At 36.3% G+C, this 17,122-nt stretch overlaps 1 long non-coding RNA gene across 2 annotated transcripts in view; it reads right to left on the reverse strand.

The window, feature by feature from the left end:
- The window catches only part of LOC145555088 (uncharacterized), a 153,242-nt gene that overhangs the window by 20,259 nt on the left and 115,861 nt on the right, over positions 1-17,122 (reverse strand). The window contains exons 2-3 of one of the 2 annotated variants that reach the window (XR_014091169.1): positions 12,816-12,991; positions 8,887-12,685 (exon numbers count right to left, since the gene is read on the reverse strand). This is a non-coding gene — a long non-coding RNA (uncharacterized LOC145555088). Of the gene's footprint in view, positions 1-8,886; positions 12,686-12,815; positions 12,992-17,122 lie in introns of those variants that run through there. The other variant, XR_014091170.1, reaches the window with a different exon arrangement.

Consider the following 17,122-nt stretch of genomic DNA (forward strand, 5'->3'; position numbering starts at 1 on the left):
TTCTGACCCGGAAGGTGACAGACTACCCACCAGTCATGATGGCTATTTATTAAGGATGCCAATGCTTGTTGGCATCTTTAAATCATGACAAAAATAAACATCGCCTTCAAAATTTAAACTGGCACAATTATGTCTGTTGCTTTTTGATGGTTTCCATTTATTTTACTTTGAATGTTACACACTTGTAAAAAGCTGGCTATATGACATGCCTGTGTGTGAGTATAGATAGTTGATAGTTTTTTTAAAGAAAAAAAATACTTATTGATGACTTTAAGTAGAAAAACGAGGACAATGATGCCAAGCGCACACCAAATCACTAACAAAATGTCTTAGAACTAGAAAGTTAATCTCAGTTCCATTGAAATTTGTACAAGAGATGAGATCTACAAACCTGACTGTTATACTATGTCAAGAGGAAAAAGCCAAAATTGCAGTAAAACAGTCATTTGTAGAGCATTTACCCAGTTTAACAATTATGTTATGTAGACATTACCTTTTCATTTTAGATGAGAATTTTCTAGTTTCAATGGAGATTTTTTTCCTAAAAAATGTCCTAGTACAAAGACGCACTTAAAACTTAGAATTGTAATGAATATTTGATTTTTTTTTTCCTACCACTGTTGTAATTCCTACAAGACGCCAAGAGTTCATAATTAAATACAAATATTCTAAGCAAAGCCAGGAGATAGAAATTGGATTAATTTTTAAATTAAGCAAAAGACTGAAACATTTTTTTTAAGTATTTTTCTTAGTTTCTGCTAATTCTGGTAATAATATGAACACCAATTTAAGAGAGAAGCACGAGAGAGCCACTAAAGTCGTTTCCATAGAAACAACTTGACATGTCTCAATGTGTTGCACAGTTGTCAGTGTCACAAGGTCATCAGCAACCAGGGAATGCTGAGCAACTAAAAAGGAAAAAAGGGACACCTGGACAACACGTGGGCCTGTAAGATTTTATCTTTAAGTAACACTCATGCTGCACTTAAAGACTTATTTTTAACTGCAGTTCTGCTGAAGACACTCTCCCGCCCTTATTTGGAATTCGAGCTGAGGCTTTGTGAGCGAAGAAAACGATGCCATTCCCTCCCCAGCGATTCCTAAATGACTCTGATCCATATAAGATGTTTATCTGCTGTGTCCAATCAAACCTGAACATCGATCCTTCCTCCCCATCAATGCAGCTGTGGCAGTGCAAATTGCCTTTATCCTTCACAAGTGTGCCATGAAAATCTAACCTGTCTCTTCCTGTCAAAGAAAGTCACAGAGAAACCAACCTCATCTGTGACTGAGACATGGATGTGTGGCAGTATTCATTACGCAATGCAACCCGCAGAAGTTTTTTTAAAGAGGATACTGTTTAAAGGAGATTGATTAGCTATCGTTGTGTCTCAAATGGTGGATACAAGGAGAAATATACACACCAGACAAAAAAAGAAAAAAAAAATCACAAGTGTTCACGTATCACAACAATGGCCACTACTATTTGGATCATGTACCATCTAAGGCAGAGTTTATAAAATCTGTTGAAATAATACGTCAGGATAGATTTTGTAAGAAGTAAAAAATCACTGCTATACGCAATACAAGATCTTGTCATAAGATCCAGCTGCTGCTTCTTCCAGATTTACAAGTGTGACCTAGTCATATTCAATAAATTAAATTGAAAAATTACATTATTTTCTACTAACTTAATTCACCATTTAAAACATCCATCCATTTTCTTGCGCCCTTGCCCCTTAGTGGGGTAGGGAGGGTTGCTGGTGTCCATCTCCAGCTAATGTTTCAGGTGAGAGGCTGGGTTCACCCTGGACAGGTCGCCAGTCTGTCGCAGGGCAACACAGAGACACACAACCATGCACACACACACTCACACCTAGGGGCAATTTGGAGAGGCCAATTAACCTGACAGTCATGTTTTTGGACTGTGGGAGGAAACCAGAGTACCCAGAGAAAACTCACGCATGCACAGGGAGAACATGCAAACTCCATGCAGAAAGACCGGGGCCGGGAATCGAACCCAGAACCTTCTTGCTGCAAGGCAACAGCTCTACCAACTGCACCACTGTGCAGCCCCCATTTAAAACAGTTTCTCTAAATTAATTGCACACATAGATGTTTTCAAGCCTCTATTTCTTGCAATGGAAGAAGTGGACCACCACTTTTAACGTTAAACGAAATGCAATATATAGACAAGTGAAATCTCAATCAAATTACTTGCCTTCATACTAGTAAATTTGTAAGAAAAAGTGATTAGCCTCATTTTTAGAGGCAGTATGAAGCATAAATTAGGCATTTTGAGTCCATTTAGTTATGGGAAAATAACCTTACTTTAGTACCACCTGCTAAAAAAAAATATATGTCAGTTGTGTTCCTCATTTTAGCTTGCACTTTGACAACAAGCAATCTACTTCACCTAATGAGCAAGCTACAAGATGTCACATTTGCATACAAGATTATTCACTTTCAAAACTTTCAGCTAATACCAGTTTGGAAGTTGAATAGTTTGATAAATACTTTGTTTTTTCAGGACCATATGCTGCAGGCGTTGGTTCAGGAGCACTCGTGTTATAAATAACAAGCAGACAATTAATGCTTCAGTTGTGCCACTTTGATGTATATTCACAAAAGACCTGAACGGATGAAGAGAACCAAGTGGCCCCTCTTGAATCAACATGAATGTGAAATGAATCCCTTTGCATTTCAGTGAGATTACTTGTATAACAGATCTCAAAAGAGAAGAACAGAACGGGGTGATTCAGCAAAGCCAACAACACCTTTCCTTTCCTTTTTTTTTTTTTTTACATGTCAGGACTCATTTTTGCTCAGAAAAAAAAAAAGTATTGTAAAACTTACGACATTTTTCAAACTAAAATCCTTCTGGCATTACTGTAAGCGCTGTTGGTGTTTACATGCATCGTGTCTTATGAAATATTGTGCAACACAACACCTGCAATGCAGAAACAAAAGGTTTTCATATCAAACAAAATGAACTGCACGAGGATGAAAGCCGCAGGAAGATTTGTGGCTATATCTTCTAGATTCCTTACTGAAAGGGAAAAATCAGCCACATTTCTTAAACAGTTGGTGACGCCATCTAATTAATCTGTATGTGCTCAGTGGAATCCCATATGTAAGGTAACACCCACATATTTGAAGTTTAGTCTGAGTATACTGAGTGCTAGGTGTACAATAGAAAGGCAACGTGGAGAGCCCAACAACAAATTTACAAGTGGCCACTGATCTAGTACAGTATTGAATGCAACATAGTTATTGTTATCTAGAATAACTGATGCTATTCATATAACTTAACCTTAAGAGACCTGCATATAAGGACAGATAGTATAACCGTTTCAGTGACTTGCAGTCATGTGAGCCAAGATGGTGGATTATAGTTAATGCTCTGGAGCCAAATGTTCATAAAATGGAGGCTTCATAGAGGGTTTGTATAAATACCAGTGCAAGTGTGCCGCGTTGAATTACAAACACTCAGAGGTGCACCACCAGGCACAGCGACAGAAAACACACAGGCACGCTCCCTCACAACCTGCTCAACATGCCAACTATAACCACACTTTTACAGATCATGAAGAAAACTAGTCACTCAAAGCTAACTTAGACCTTTCAAAGATCAGAATCACAGTCTAGCCAAAAAATATTGTAATGGTGCGTCTCAGTCAGGCTGTGGCCAAAGGGTAGTCATGGTTGAAGTGAGAACAGGAGTTCGTTTTCAGCACAAGTTTTGTTAGTGATGCTTGGAATCTTGCGTTGCTATGTTAATTAGAGGGAAAAAAAGTATAAACGCAAAGCAAATGAATGTTATAATATGGCAGTACAGTTCATTGGATACATGCTTCTAACGAATTAATTGTAGACTGTGTACACAGTGTGTGCACGTACGCTGCTTTATGAATTATTTAATCTGCTTTTTGTAAGAAGCAAATTGTGCAACATGCACATTTGAAGGAAAGCACCATTCTGTCTTTTAAATGACTGTTTACAGCCTGCAAAACATCCAGCACAGAAAATAGTTGGGCCCAATAGTAAACACAAACGGCAAGCATGTCAGAACATGATGGATAGAGTCTATAAAGAAAGCATGTTCCTTACCCAGGTTTTATTTACTTTGATTATCAAAAGGATATGCAAGCTAAATGCAGTTTATGTCCAGAATCTACAGAGTTAAATTAGTCTCAAAAGTGTTTACATAGAAAGAAAACAGTTGACGTCAATGCATGGGGACTTGACGAGGAGGAGTAGTGCGTTACTACTTGTGCAGTTTGAAATGTGTAAATCCTCAGATTTACTGTTTACACATATTTGAATGTTGAGGCATGTATTCATGCATTGTGTCATACACATTTGTAAATTATGTTGTACAATCTTACAAATCATCTTGTACATTTGTGGATGCTATGCACATACAAATCTTGTACGGTTTCTGAATATTTGAGACGGATGAAGAGAACCGAGTGGCTACTTGTAAAATGAATCCTTTTGCCATTAGCTAAATAAAGGTTAAGTTACCTTTAACATTTATAAATGAATTCACCCAAAATGTGGCATAAGTCATGTTTTACATTCCTAAAACTGATCATGTATCACCTGCGACAAGCAGTCAGCCAAAATGGTTAAAAAGTGACCAGATTCAAAAAGAATCAAGCCAGATAATATTTATTAATTTAAATTCACAATACAGTGAATATGGTTGTCATCCAAACCATATTAGTCAAGAATTGTGTGGCTAATTAATTGGTTGTCACCAAATATATATATATATATATAAAAAAAAATCTAACTTGCAATCTTTGGACAGTCTATTTGTTTGATATGAGACACATTAAATTTGCCATAAACTTATTAAATTCAACATGTCAAGTCAGTCCTGTCATTTGGCAAAAATAAAGACCCTAATCTGTGGAGACAACGTTTTAGATTTTTGGTGGAGCGATGGTATGTAGTAAGTTAGGGTTACTGGTGTGCAATGGTGGAGCTCGATCTTTTCAGATTATCTGACTATATAGATACAACAAGTTAAAGAATATATTTTTTAGAATTAATATCCAGTTTATTTTTTTATATTGTAATAGATATTAGATTGTGACCCACAAATTAAAGGTGATTTTAAGAGTTCTGATATGAAAAGGTCTGTGTGTTTGTCCTGCACTGAGGAGTCCAGATTTTGACTGAATTTTGCAGATGGAATTCCCTGGAATTGGCGCTGGAGAAGCTCCGAGTCCAAGAGACCTGGCACGAATGGCGCAATTCTGTTGCTGTCAGCAGCAATCAGATACTCAAACACAGAGCGCTGCCCGTTTCCAGTTTGAACACTGAGGTGCAAGCCATCACCTTGACAGAGAATACAAATAAACCAAATCTTAAATGTACACAAAATACTAACAAAACCGCATTGAACACATTCTGCATGGCTGTGTTGAGCAGAAGACGTTTAACACGGTGTATCATAAAGAGAAAGTACATGGCACAGCTCAGAATTTCACAGCCAAACTTTATTCCCTCTGAGCAGACATAATATGATAGATAAGCGACTGGCTCCAAGCACAGCAACAGGAAGCCATGCCGGCACATTATTAAATACATCACTATCCTGGCAAAACCGATTTTAAATAAACTTTACCTCTGGATAACCTTACAGTCACAAATCTAAGTTAAGACGTATCCCTTCTCTATCAAGACAGGTCATATTTCAGGCACAAACATGGTGAAATTCATTCGTTTTAGTCTAATGGAGGGTCAAACTAATAGACCAAGATTTTTGAACAATATTCAAAAAAGTGTTTTCACAGGGGGGTTAGTTACATTTTAATAAGACTGTCCCTAAGAAGAGAGCAGTCAGCTAAAGCATAAAAACTAACCCTCTAAAAACCTTAACCCTGTACCATGGAGTGTGGCTGGATGAAGATGGATGGATGATTTAGGAAGGGAATATTTGCAATGACATACTTACAAAAAAAAAAAAAAAACTTCCATTGTTTAATACATCAAGCTTGATAATTCTTGTGATGATAGACTTCTAAGTGTTGTTTAAAAATTTTTAAAAAAGCATCTCTCGACTCGCCAAAATATTTTCTCTGCATTTAGATCTTAATTTATGGCGAATCAACATCTCAAATAAAGCAAACTCCTAACAAACTGGTTTGATGTGATATGTCTTTCAAATTTTATTATAAAAACCAGGACACATATTAATTTATATGGGTTTTGATCACAAGAGTAGTACATCGAAATTCCATTAGCTCATTCCATGAACCATGTCAAATAGCAAACAAAGCGACTGTTCTCGTCCTTCTCGCTGGTGATTTCAGTTCATGGTTGTTAGACCAGGAGCTGTTAGTGTTTCTTTGCTACCCTGTATGCTAAAACACTCCTGACACATTTGTACTTAGCAAATCATTTTATCAGCCATATAACATTTTAGATATTAAATCCTAGAAAAATGTAATTATACTTTTGTTGTTGGCCACAATTTGGAATGATAAATTTCATTTTTCCATATAAGGTGAGCTTAGTTTGGGTGGTTTTCTTTTTTTTTTAAAAAAAGAGGAAAGAAAAAGCTTTCCACTCACATGAAAAATAAAATCAGAGCATTTTCAAGAGAGAAGCTGGTACCTGGTGACAAAATCCATTCACATCTGAATAATGTGACTTGGTATCAAAAGGCTTTTTCCACCGTTTCCGTCATCGCCGTCACCCCACCAGACTGCAATAAAGCTGGTGCCAGATCTGATTTATACCTGTACGGAAATGTGAAAGATTTTGATATTCCTTTACAAGAACATCTTGAAAAATACTCAAGACGTTTGATTAAAAAAAAAAACAAAAAAAAAACAATGAAACAAAAGCATAACATCTGTTGCATTCATTATTAGAATGAAAGAAAAAATACTGATTAAACGGAGCAAACGACTAATGGTCAAAAATGACAGGAGGTCCATAATATTCTGTTCAGGGACTCATCAAGTCAATCAGTTTTCAAAAGGATTGGAATAACAAAAAGGACATACAGGGGTACTGACTGCTAAGGATTACCATGGCAACATCCAATGTTCTCCCTCATTTTCTCTTGTTTATCTCTGTTGCTTCAAATCTTGAGAAGGTGGGAGAGCAGAAGATGGGAAATGGGGGGAGGAGAAAGAAAAACAAAAAAACATTTTTGTTTGGCTGGCAACTGGACAAAATAAAAGCTCACTGCTTCCAGCATTTGCACTGTTTTATGGTAATAGAAGCATGATTTATTTATTTAAAAACTTATAAAAACAAATGACTACAGATAGGAAGAAGTAAAAATAACTATTCAACATTAGTGATTGGGAAATTTTGCAGTGAGATGGATAGATCAATTGCTAATCTGTGTTACTGATCTACAGCATTAATACACTAAAAGTGTATTAAAGATGTCGTCAACCATCCAGCATCCACACATGTTGGAGCCAGAATCTGATGGTGACGCACCTACCCATGACGAACCCATGTATCCAAATGATTACATCGTAATGGTGTCATTACTGTATTTACACAATATGGAGTGTAGTTTAACTGTAATGTCCATGCATGTCAGATATTTTAAAAAATATTTCTACTACAATGTGAATGAAATAAACCTTGATATAATTAAGGAGTTGGCTAACAGGAGCATCAAGGACGTCACTGAATGCATTTGGATCACATGATCTCCAAAACTAAAACAAAGCCAGATAATTATATGTAAAACATGCAGTAGTTGTATCCTCAAGAAGGCAGCTAGAAGCTAGCACACAATGCTAACAAAGCAGAAGGTACATTGCTACTACCAAACCAATGGCCAGGATGTCATTTTAAACACACAAAATTCATGTGAGTAAAGGCTTCTAATCCACTTTTCTAGGAGTAAATGTATATTCAATTGATGCACTTAATAGTAGCAAAAGTCAGACAAAAATCAATGCTTAATTTTGATGCTTTTTTTGCTGTCATACGTGTGCACATTGGTAGATTTGGCCTCATTGTGGTGCACTGCGTTAGGTGAAAGTAAGCAGTTGTATCCTCATTGCTTTCTACACAGAGTCAAAGAGTTGTATACAAAAAAACTTTATTGTCACGATATTTAATGATCTAAATCTTAAACGGCAGTTCATTCACTTTTGGCGAAGAAATACGTCTGGTGTTTTTGCTTTTGATCTCGAGATAGTTTGTATTATATGGCTGCTGAAAGCTGCAGAGAAGTGGACTCAACTTGAGGCCCGGGGAAAATGTGGAAATACAATTTACAAAGAGATTATGTTACAATATTTTAACCTGCACCAATTCAGTGTACAATTCATGCTGAAATTGGATACAAGAGAAGGATTCTATGTCTGCTTGTGCAAAGTAGAAAACTGATTGCCAGATAGGCATTTCATTTTTATCTGTGCTAATTTGTTCAATACTGCTGGTGTTTGTGTTGCCTAGTAACCCTAAAAGAATATTGTGCATCATGTCCATATGCAAGTTTCAAACAGAAACTAAAAAGGCCACCATACTGTACCCTCCCCCTAATTTTATGCTTGCTTGCCCTTAAGAGTCAATAAAAAAAACCTTTAAAAATCTAATAAAATTGCAACTTTTAAACTACTCAATAATAAGGTTGTAGAAAGTCTTCAGATTATGTTTCTTTGAAAAAAATATCCACCTGCACTCCAATTAAGGACCTAAAAATAAAAAACATCTTTATTTAGATCTTTTCATTAACTGATATTTCAGGTGATAATTTGAAGCAATCAAATTGTTTTCTTTACTTGCATCTTCTCTTATAGCTTAGCGTATTATTCAATAATAAATCAATGTACACAACAGTGTTAAACTGAATTGGGTAACAACTGAATTAAACAGGAATGTGGTGAACTTTCTTATATTGCATGGTAAGTGCATTTGAATCTGACAAGACTCAAATTACAGTTTGAATTAATTTGGGCTCATTTGCTTTTCTATGAAAAGGAACCTTAAGATGACTTTTGCAATACATTGAAAACAAATCACAGAGTTAATTTGGTAACTTGTGTGCCTTTCCCAAGTATGAAAATGCTCCAAACGGGTTTTATTTATTTCCAGACTGGAAATGGCTCACTGATTCCATCAGCCGAAGACAAAACGGCTTTTTGTAAGCAAAGAAATGTCAAGGCAACTCACAGGCGGAGAGAGAAGACAGCAATGGTGGCTGATATCTTGGTATAATGTATTCCTTTGGCTTGTTATCACTTAATAGGCAAGCCTAGAGTTTATTCGAGGACTGCATTTCATTCATCTCCATAATGAACCGGAAGCAACAGTGCAGAATTAGCACATACATTCTATTGATTAGTATTGCACAGGCCTCAATGGCACTACACCACATGCTCCAAGCAGCACTTATTACAGCATCTAGAAATTCTGACTAATACCTGTATGTGATTGAAGCATTAATGCCAGAAGTCATGGTTGTCATATACATTCACCAATATGATCAGTAGAAATGATCAAGAACACACTGGTATGAAGAAAAGGTCGCCAACCACAGATCAGATAAAAAATAAAAACATTCAAGGTATGAACTGCCTGGGAAAAAAAGCCCGTTAGTGTTTCTTTGCCTGTAGCTTCAAAGCTTGCAAGCAATTAGTAAACCTCATTTTCAAAGCCAACGATAACTGAAAATCCTGCTTTGAATTTAGAAATGAACAAGTTGATGTCAAGATAGTTCTTATAGAGATTACTCATTAAATTAGTAACGGTGGCCATCAGCTTTTTCTTGGGTTAAACAAAAAGTACTGTGGGAAATTTCTTGCCAGGAATTTTCATTTGATCAAACCAACATACAATATAAAAAAAAAAACACGTTGTATTTTTGGGACTCGTTTCCAGTCAGAGTCAAACTCCACCGAGATTTTCTTTCGTCGCCGATTCAGTTCGTAGCTTTTTAATTTCTAGATAGAGCCAAGGAGTGGAAGGAATCCATTTTAGTGGACATAGGATCACATCCCTGCTTTTTAAAAAAACACTATCCAATGAAACAAAAACTACAAATGAGCAGAATCAGATGATTTTACTGTTATATACTACTTATGTTTGTGGTGTAATTAGTGCAGTCAGCAAAATTAACAGCATGATTTTTTTTTTGTGACAATTTCTCCAAGGTATTTTTTTTTATGTGATGACTGATCAAAAGTTTAATTTTCACCCCAAAGGGTCATCATCACAATTTGTGGGTACACAGTAATTTCCTGTGGCAAACATGCAAACTCTTCTTCTCTACTGTTTGGATGACATCTAGCTGCACTACTCCCCTCTTCTCACCCAGGTGCTAGATTACAAAAGAATCCATTTTTTTTCTTCTGACAAGGTCGACAACTTACATTCCCTACCTCATAGGCGCTTCCTATTACCCAATTACCTGAAAATATATGCAGTCTCCTGGGTGCTAAAGCTATGTTTTATATGCACTACATGCACTCTCTTGCAGCAGTTCGCATTTAGAGTGGTGTCAAGCAGAGTGGCCAGAGGGAAAGATATTTTCAGCAGGTTCAATAAGATCAGCACATAGAGTATTCTCTTTAGAGTGATATTGCAGAATCTGACTTGCATTGTCAGCAAGAAAACAGATTGCCTTTTGTGCATTAGGACTTCTGATCAACAACCAGAACAGGGTAGCATGAAAAATCATACAGTATATACTATTTTAAGATAAGAAATGCTATAAGCTGGAGTACTTCAATACAAAAGAAACTGGGCAGAGCTAGGATTGATGAATTCTGCACCATGTCAATATTACAAGTGTTTAAACTTAAGACATCCTGTCAGAGATCCTTGTTGGGGTTCTTTGAACACATTAAAAACTTTTTACAAAATTATAACGTTTGTTGATCGACCTTCAAGCTCTTGCCACACACGCGCAAGTTTGGGGTGTAGTTACCAGGAACATCGATTTGACATGGGAGCCGTTAACAGATTTAGCCTTTTTGTTATGTTCAAAGTTCCAGCTTTGCAATCTGCAAACTCATATTTGGGAAAAAAATAAAACAAAATGTGTGGAGGGTTGCATCTGTTCTGAAGCGTGAGTTTTCAGCCTCGAGTATCAAACTCAATGTATCACTAATTTCACCAGAAAACAGTTCGTTTACCCACTTGAGTCCACTTTAAGTCCTTGACCCAAAGAAAGCCATCAGCGCGCCACAGTCACATTCACCTGCTGCCCTCACCAACATGTCCTTCACATGAGAGCGCCTCAACTCACATTTGAGAGCAGGACGGTAAACAATGGATTTTTCTAAATGTTTTGAACCCGTGCAGAGATTTCTGTGTAAGAGTCGGGCTTATTTTGAATCCAGTGCCAATTGATAGACCGACGTTTCCCGGCATCAGTAATCAATTTGTACCCCGTTTGTGTCCCTTGAGTAAGAAGCGCCATGATAGTCTCAGAAACTGAGGAAAAGACAACCTACCACTACATGGCACAAAAACAGCTTGTATCCAGTTACACAGTTGAAAATTAGCCCAGCACAGAGAGCAGATTTAAAAATTCAACTGCTAGAAAAAAGAAAAAAAAAAAAAACGTTAAGCAGCCATCACTAAAGTAAAGTTTTCTAGTTAATTTTGTATTCAATTGTTAGTATGTTCAGTTTGCCATTTGTGGCATTTAACAAAATGTCGCAGCATTGTAACAACTGTCAGCTTTAGTTAATTGAAAAATGTAATGCCTCCAGTCTGAAATTATTTAGAATTCAAAAAGCCCCAAGGTCTTTCAAAACTAAAGTAGATTAAGATGAAAGGCAGAAATTTACATGTTTACACAAAAATGTCCTTGTTTATTGGATTTTATGTTTCTATTTATTTTTGGTGATGAGGGAAAACAGTGTTGAAAATATTTCAGTTCCATACAAAAAGAATGAGATCCTCATAAAAGGAAAAAAATTACAAGGTTTTTACAAATGTGATTTTATCATAGTTGGGCATGACCCTTTTACAAAAAAATACCAAAAGATGCGAGTGCGTCATTTAATTTAATCATACTGAATATCTGTTTTTACGCTTCAGCTCACCAAAACTTAAAAAGGTGAGAGTTGCAATGAAACAAACTCAAAGTACTTTCTTCTTGGTTACTAGAAAAATAAAAAAATAAAACTCACCATTCTTGTTATTGCAGCCCTTATTTACCTCTTCTAATTAAAAAGAAATCATCCTATAACACATGGGAGAAACAAATAAATCCACAGACAAAAGTAGATGCAATAGAAAATATGTACTGTGAATTCGATGCAATAACACTATTTATCCCAATGGGAAATTAAATGTTGTTGCAACTCATATCATCAAAGTGTCTTCAAAGAGTCGTTGCGGATTGTGACACTGTAGGCAGGAAGGATCTCCAGTAGCAGATACAAACTTGAAGGGGCCTTTGATTGAACACTCTTGTTGTATGACTGTCATGACATGCCAACAGCTCAACACCCAGGCAGTGAATACTTTATTCCAGAGTAACATGTCCTGGATGGCAGCATCAGTTGTTGGAAAGCACAGCTAGTCCACCTCTTCCTGTTATCATTATCTGGTCAAATGGATAGAAAGCCAAATAGAGACGCTGGAATCAGGGATATGATGTCCACTGTGACCAATGAAAGATCTGCTTTAAATTTTAACATACGCCGTCCCCCTCTCTGCTCTTTGGTCCTGCATTCATCTGCTCCAAGTTGTAAAAACAATATGCCACGTTTACACATCATGCAAATTGTCCAAGAGTTTTAAAAAAGGCAAAAATCCAGTTGAACATCCAAAACCAGAGGGAATAATTCTTCAAACATGCAACTTACCTTTCACTAAATGATGTAAGCAGCTCTTTGCTCTGGTCCAACAGAAAACGGATGCTACTGCACCTCCCAACTTGTGGTCTGAAAGCAGTTTGTGTGTGTGAGATCAATACAGGAAGTGACTCAAAATGAGCCGCTTCATCCTCATTTACACATATCTTCTTTTTACAAGGGGACACCTAAAAAAAAAAAAAAAAAAAAAAAATGCATCTTTGCATTGCAAATCCGAAAACCAGTCAGCAACACTTTCCTTTTTCCTCTCTCAGCAGCATGGATGGATTGAAGAGTTATCTTGAATTAACTGGTGCCAAAAACCCAGTCAGTATACACACTGATAATCCGCAAAGTTGGATGAGAAGGGTGCCAGGCTTGTTGAAATGCTACCCAACAAAGCAGAGTTTAAAAGAGTCACAGCGACTCACCCAAAGCTGCAGTTATCAAAACGGCTACATTTCTAGACAGGTCTTAAAATTTTAGGGAAAAAATATATATATTTCTCCGTGTCCTTACACAGAAACTAAGTTTTTTTTTAAAACAAAATTTCCATTTGCCAATAATTTAAATTTGAAATTAGTGTTGAAATTTCTCATTTATCCACAAACAATATTACAGTATTAGAAATACATTGAAAAATACAAGACAAGTAATTCAATTCATTGTGAAAGAAAAACATTTTTACTGTACTCTTGATCATTTGTATGATAAAAGTACTTTTTTTTTTAAACCAGGTGAAGCTAAAACTGCCAGTAAAGGAGTTCTGGGCAGAACATATCATAAAGTATGTTTTTATCATCTTGAAAACAAAATGTATATTTCTGTACTGTTTTGGCTCTGTTATTGCTCTGAGAGTGTTTTTAGCAATTAGCATTTATTTGAGTGTCTACACCAGTTACTATAGTATATACTTAACATTTATTTTGATAATTTAATCCCAATCAATCATTTCAGCCCTAATATTATGCTTGAAAGAGTTGAAAAATATTTGTCTCATAATTTTGCATTTTTATTTTAAGAGATTAAATACTTGTGAACCGAGGAACTGTGCCACACCAACAGCTTTCTATATATGACTATGTTCAAGCTCCTCCAAAGTAAAAAAAAATGGATAATTAAAACATGAGTAAATCTGAGCTTTCTTCTCAAATATTAAGCCAGACAGAATCAACTAGCTTCACAAAAATTGGTGTTTAGAACTTGACCACAATATATCTGATCAGTGCATTTCAATGCTACAAGTAAGCAGCTATAGAAAACCAGATTTTAAGAGAGTCAAAAAAAAAAAAGGGAAAAAATATCTTTCACTCAATTTAGGTAAACGGTTACATACATGTTGATGTATAGGTTCGGTGCTAGTTTACAGATGGCTGTCAAAGCAGAAAAATAAGAGTGAACCTTTTTCCTGACAAGCTGTGGAAGGGATGACTTGTGAGATTTACAGTCCACAGACGCTGACTCGTGCTTCTGTAGCAGCCATACGGAAAGCGCTACATATAAATCTTTCTACTGAGAAAGACCACATATGTACCTATGCCCCACCTTCAACCACACACTCGGACATGATTTATCCAAGATGGAAATCTCATTGCTTCATTACAATTTAAAACGCACATGCAACACTACAGCTTGGTGCAGGTTTTCCCACAAAAGCAGCAAGGACACTTGTTCCAAGCCCAATCTGATGACAAATTAAACCGTGATAGTAAATGCTGCAACAGCTGCACATGAAGCGGCTGCTCTTTATGTCCCCTAACAGCAATCTCATGTCGCTTCACACAGTCTCGTCCCCTCTTCCATTCCCGCTTTCACACATCATTATGTTAGAATTACCGCTTAAGGGTTCCCTGCCTAGAATCTGTCCCTCTGCTTAAGACTGGGTTACTGACAATGGCCAATTTTGTGGTCCCTATGGGACTGGCAAAGCTGGAGAAAAATAGTTTCCAGCCAGTTCTCACCCTTCTTTCAATACTGGTTCACTAAAACAAGCCATCATTAGTACCTGGTTAAGTTTTAAAGAACCTGTATAATAAAAATCCTTAAAAGCAGGACGCTGTCATTTGAAGTTTGCTTTATTTAAAACCGGCAAGAAAACGAAAAGGCCAGCTTCACTGCAGCTCCACACAAACAAGCCACGGGCAGCTCCTACGAGAGCAGATTCATGTTTCCGATTAATTAATAGATAGGCGTACCTCACTGCGTGGGAGTGTTTCACATAATTTGTCCAGTAGTTTTAAGCCACCCTTTTTCAATGACAACTTAAAGGATTTAATTTAGTAATTTATTAAGATGAGTTACAGTGGCAGGATAGAGTATTATTTACAGTAAACACATTATTTATGAGCCATAATAATTTTAGAGGCCCGTTTTCTGCCAGTATCTGAAATTCTGCCTTCTGGTTATGTTTGCAATGGTCTTGCAGTGCAGTATCTGGGAAAGAAAATTTTTAAAATACACTGTGACTACCTTGTGTAGCAGTTTTGTTTTTGGCCATTTCGAAGTTTTAAATAAATAGATATTTTCACAATTAGTGATATTTTTATATGTAAAAACACAAAATTGTATTCCTAATTCTTTTCATCTGAAGCAGTTTTTGCCAAATAGTTTTATTTCTAAAGAGAATTAGTAGTAAGATGCTCTTTACATGCAAATATTCCCATTTCATGTCTGCTAAAGACGAAAAAAAACAAAAAAAACAACAACAAAAAACAATTTCAGAATTTGACTGCTGATGCTTTTGTCAAAACTACTTGTCTGTTCATGGACAGTTTTGAGTCCAAGTCTACAATTTTGATTCTGTGTGAATTATAAACAAATATTCAAGATTTCGTTTATGCATCCCATAGAAATTAATAAGGTCAGTTCTGGTAAAATGCATCTTATGCGTTAATATTAAAGATTTTTCTTTTTCTGAGGCTGTTGGCCTTGGCAGCTATTCACTTTATATTTCATTCAAATTAATGAGAACCTTGTAGAAAAAAAAATGTGCCTGGCTCTTCTTTCATGGTGGTATGTTTATTTAAAAGTCTTGGAGTAAAATAAAAAAAAAAAGTAAAATTTAATATTTTGTTTCGCTGTTAAGTTGTACAAATGCTCCCTCAGTAAACCAAACATACTTTTTCTACCTTATATCCCTCGACTATTTTAGATCAACTATCTCTGGGAGGAAAGCCAGAAATAAAATGTTGACAGATCCAGAGATATTTAATCCACATGAGGTAGCTTGCTGCTCTGCAGGACAAGGGCAGTATGAAAGGTAGAAACTTGTTCCTAGACCTGATAAATTTTTCAGTTGAAGAAGTTTGCCTCATCTCACTGCATCAATTCACACACCACCGTTTCTCCCTCTCTCCCTTTCACACACACACACACACGCACACGCACGCATACACACACACACACACACACACACACACACACACACACACACACACACACACACACAGAGACACAAATAGGCAAACAAGTTGTATTAAAAGGATGCAGTCGACAGGTAACCTTTTACTCTGGCCCACTGCTGCTACACCAGCTGCTGCCGCTTTTGAATCAGAGTTCCAGCCGGAGCCTGAGGCGAGACTTGATGAGGAGAAGCTCAACAAACAATGAAAGAATTCATCAATTGTGTAATCAGAGACATAGTGTGAATGGTCATTTGGGTAAGAGGAATGAAGAGTTTTGACTGACTAGAAGCTAAAGCAACAATGACAACAACAAACTCTGTACTATTCGGTGGTGAAGTTAAATGCTGAGGAGCTGGCACTTGAAAAACGTTGCATACTGCCAACAAATTTGTGGTCCTAAAAAAAAAATCTAAATATTACATAGTTTTCAAATAATGCCTCTAAATCTTCTGTGTTTATACAGGTGTCTGTATAAAAATCAAACCCTTTTTGCAGAAAATGATTTGGCTTTTCTTAAAGTTGATATCTTACATCTGGTTTTCTGAAATGGGACAAAACTTTGTACCTTCACAAAATTGAAATGTTTATGTGCTTGGATGGAAGTCTGATCTTGCTTTAAAGATTAGTAAATAAAATATTTGCTAAAATGTTTAGTGCTTCACACAGATCACAACCAGTCCATCCATTAAGATTTATATTACTAGTAAGTCAAGATGTCCCAAGATAGTTGGATGGAATCTGACAATCTTCATTCAGTGAACATGCAGTACTAAATAGCTACCAAGACACACCAACAAAAATACTCTTCAGTCTCTCTTCTAATATCCAACAAACACAAAATGGATCAAAATATTTTTTTCTGAACATTTTCTATTTTACTAGCCTTGTTTATCTTCATAAACATTTTTAAAATGT

The sequence above is a fragment of the Poecilia reticulata genome, chromosome 15 (genome assembly GCF_904066995.2).
Source record: "Poecilia reticulata chromosome 15, P_reticulata-male-v2, whole genome shotgun sequence".
Taxonomy (NCBI): Eukaryota; Metazoa; Chordata; class Actinopteri; order Cyprinodontiformes; family Poeciliidae; genus Poecilia; species Poecilia reticulata.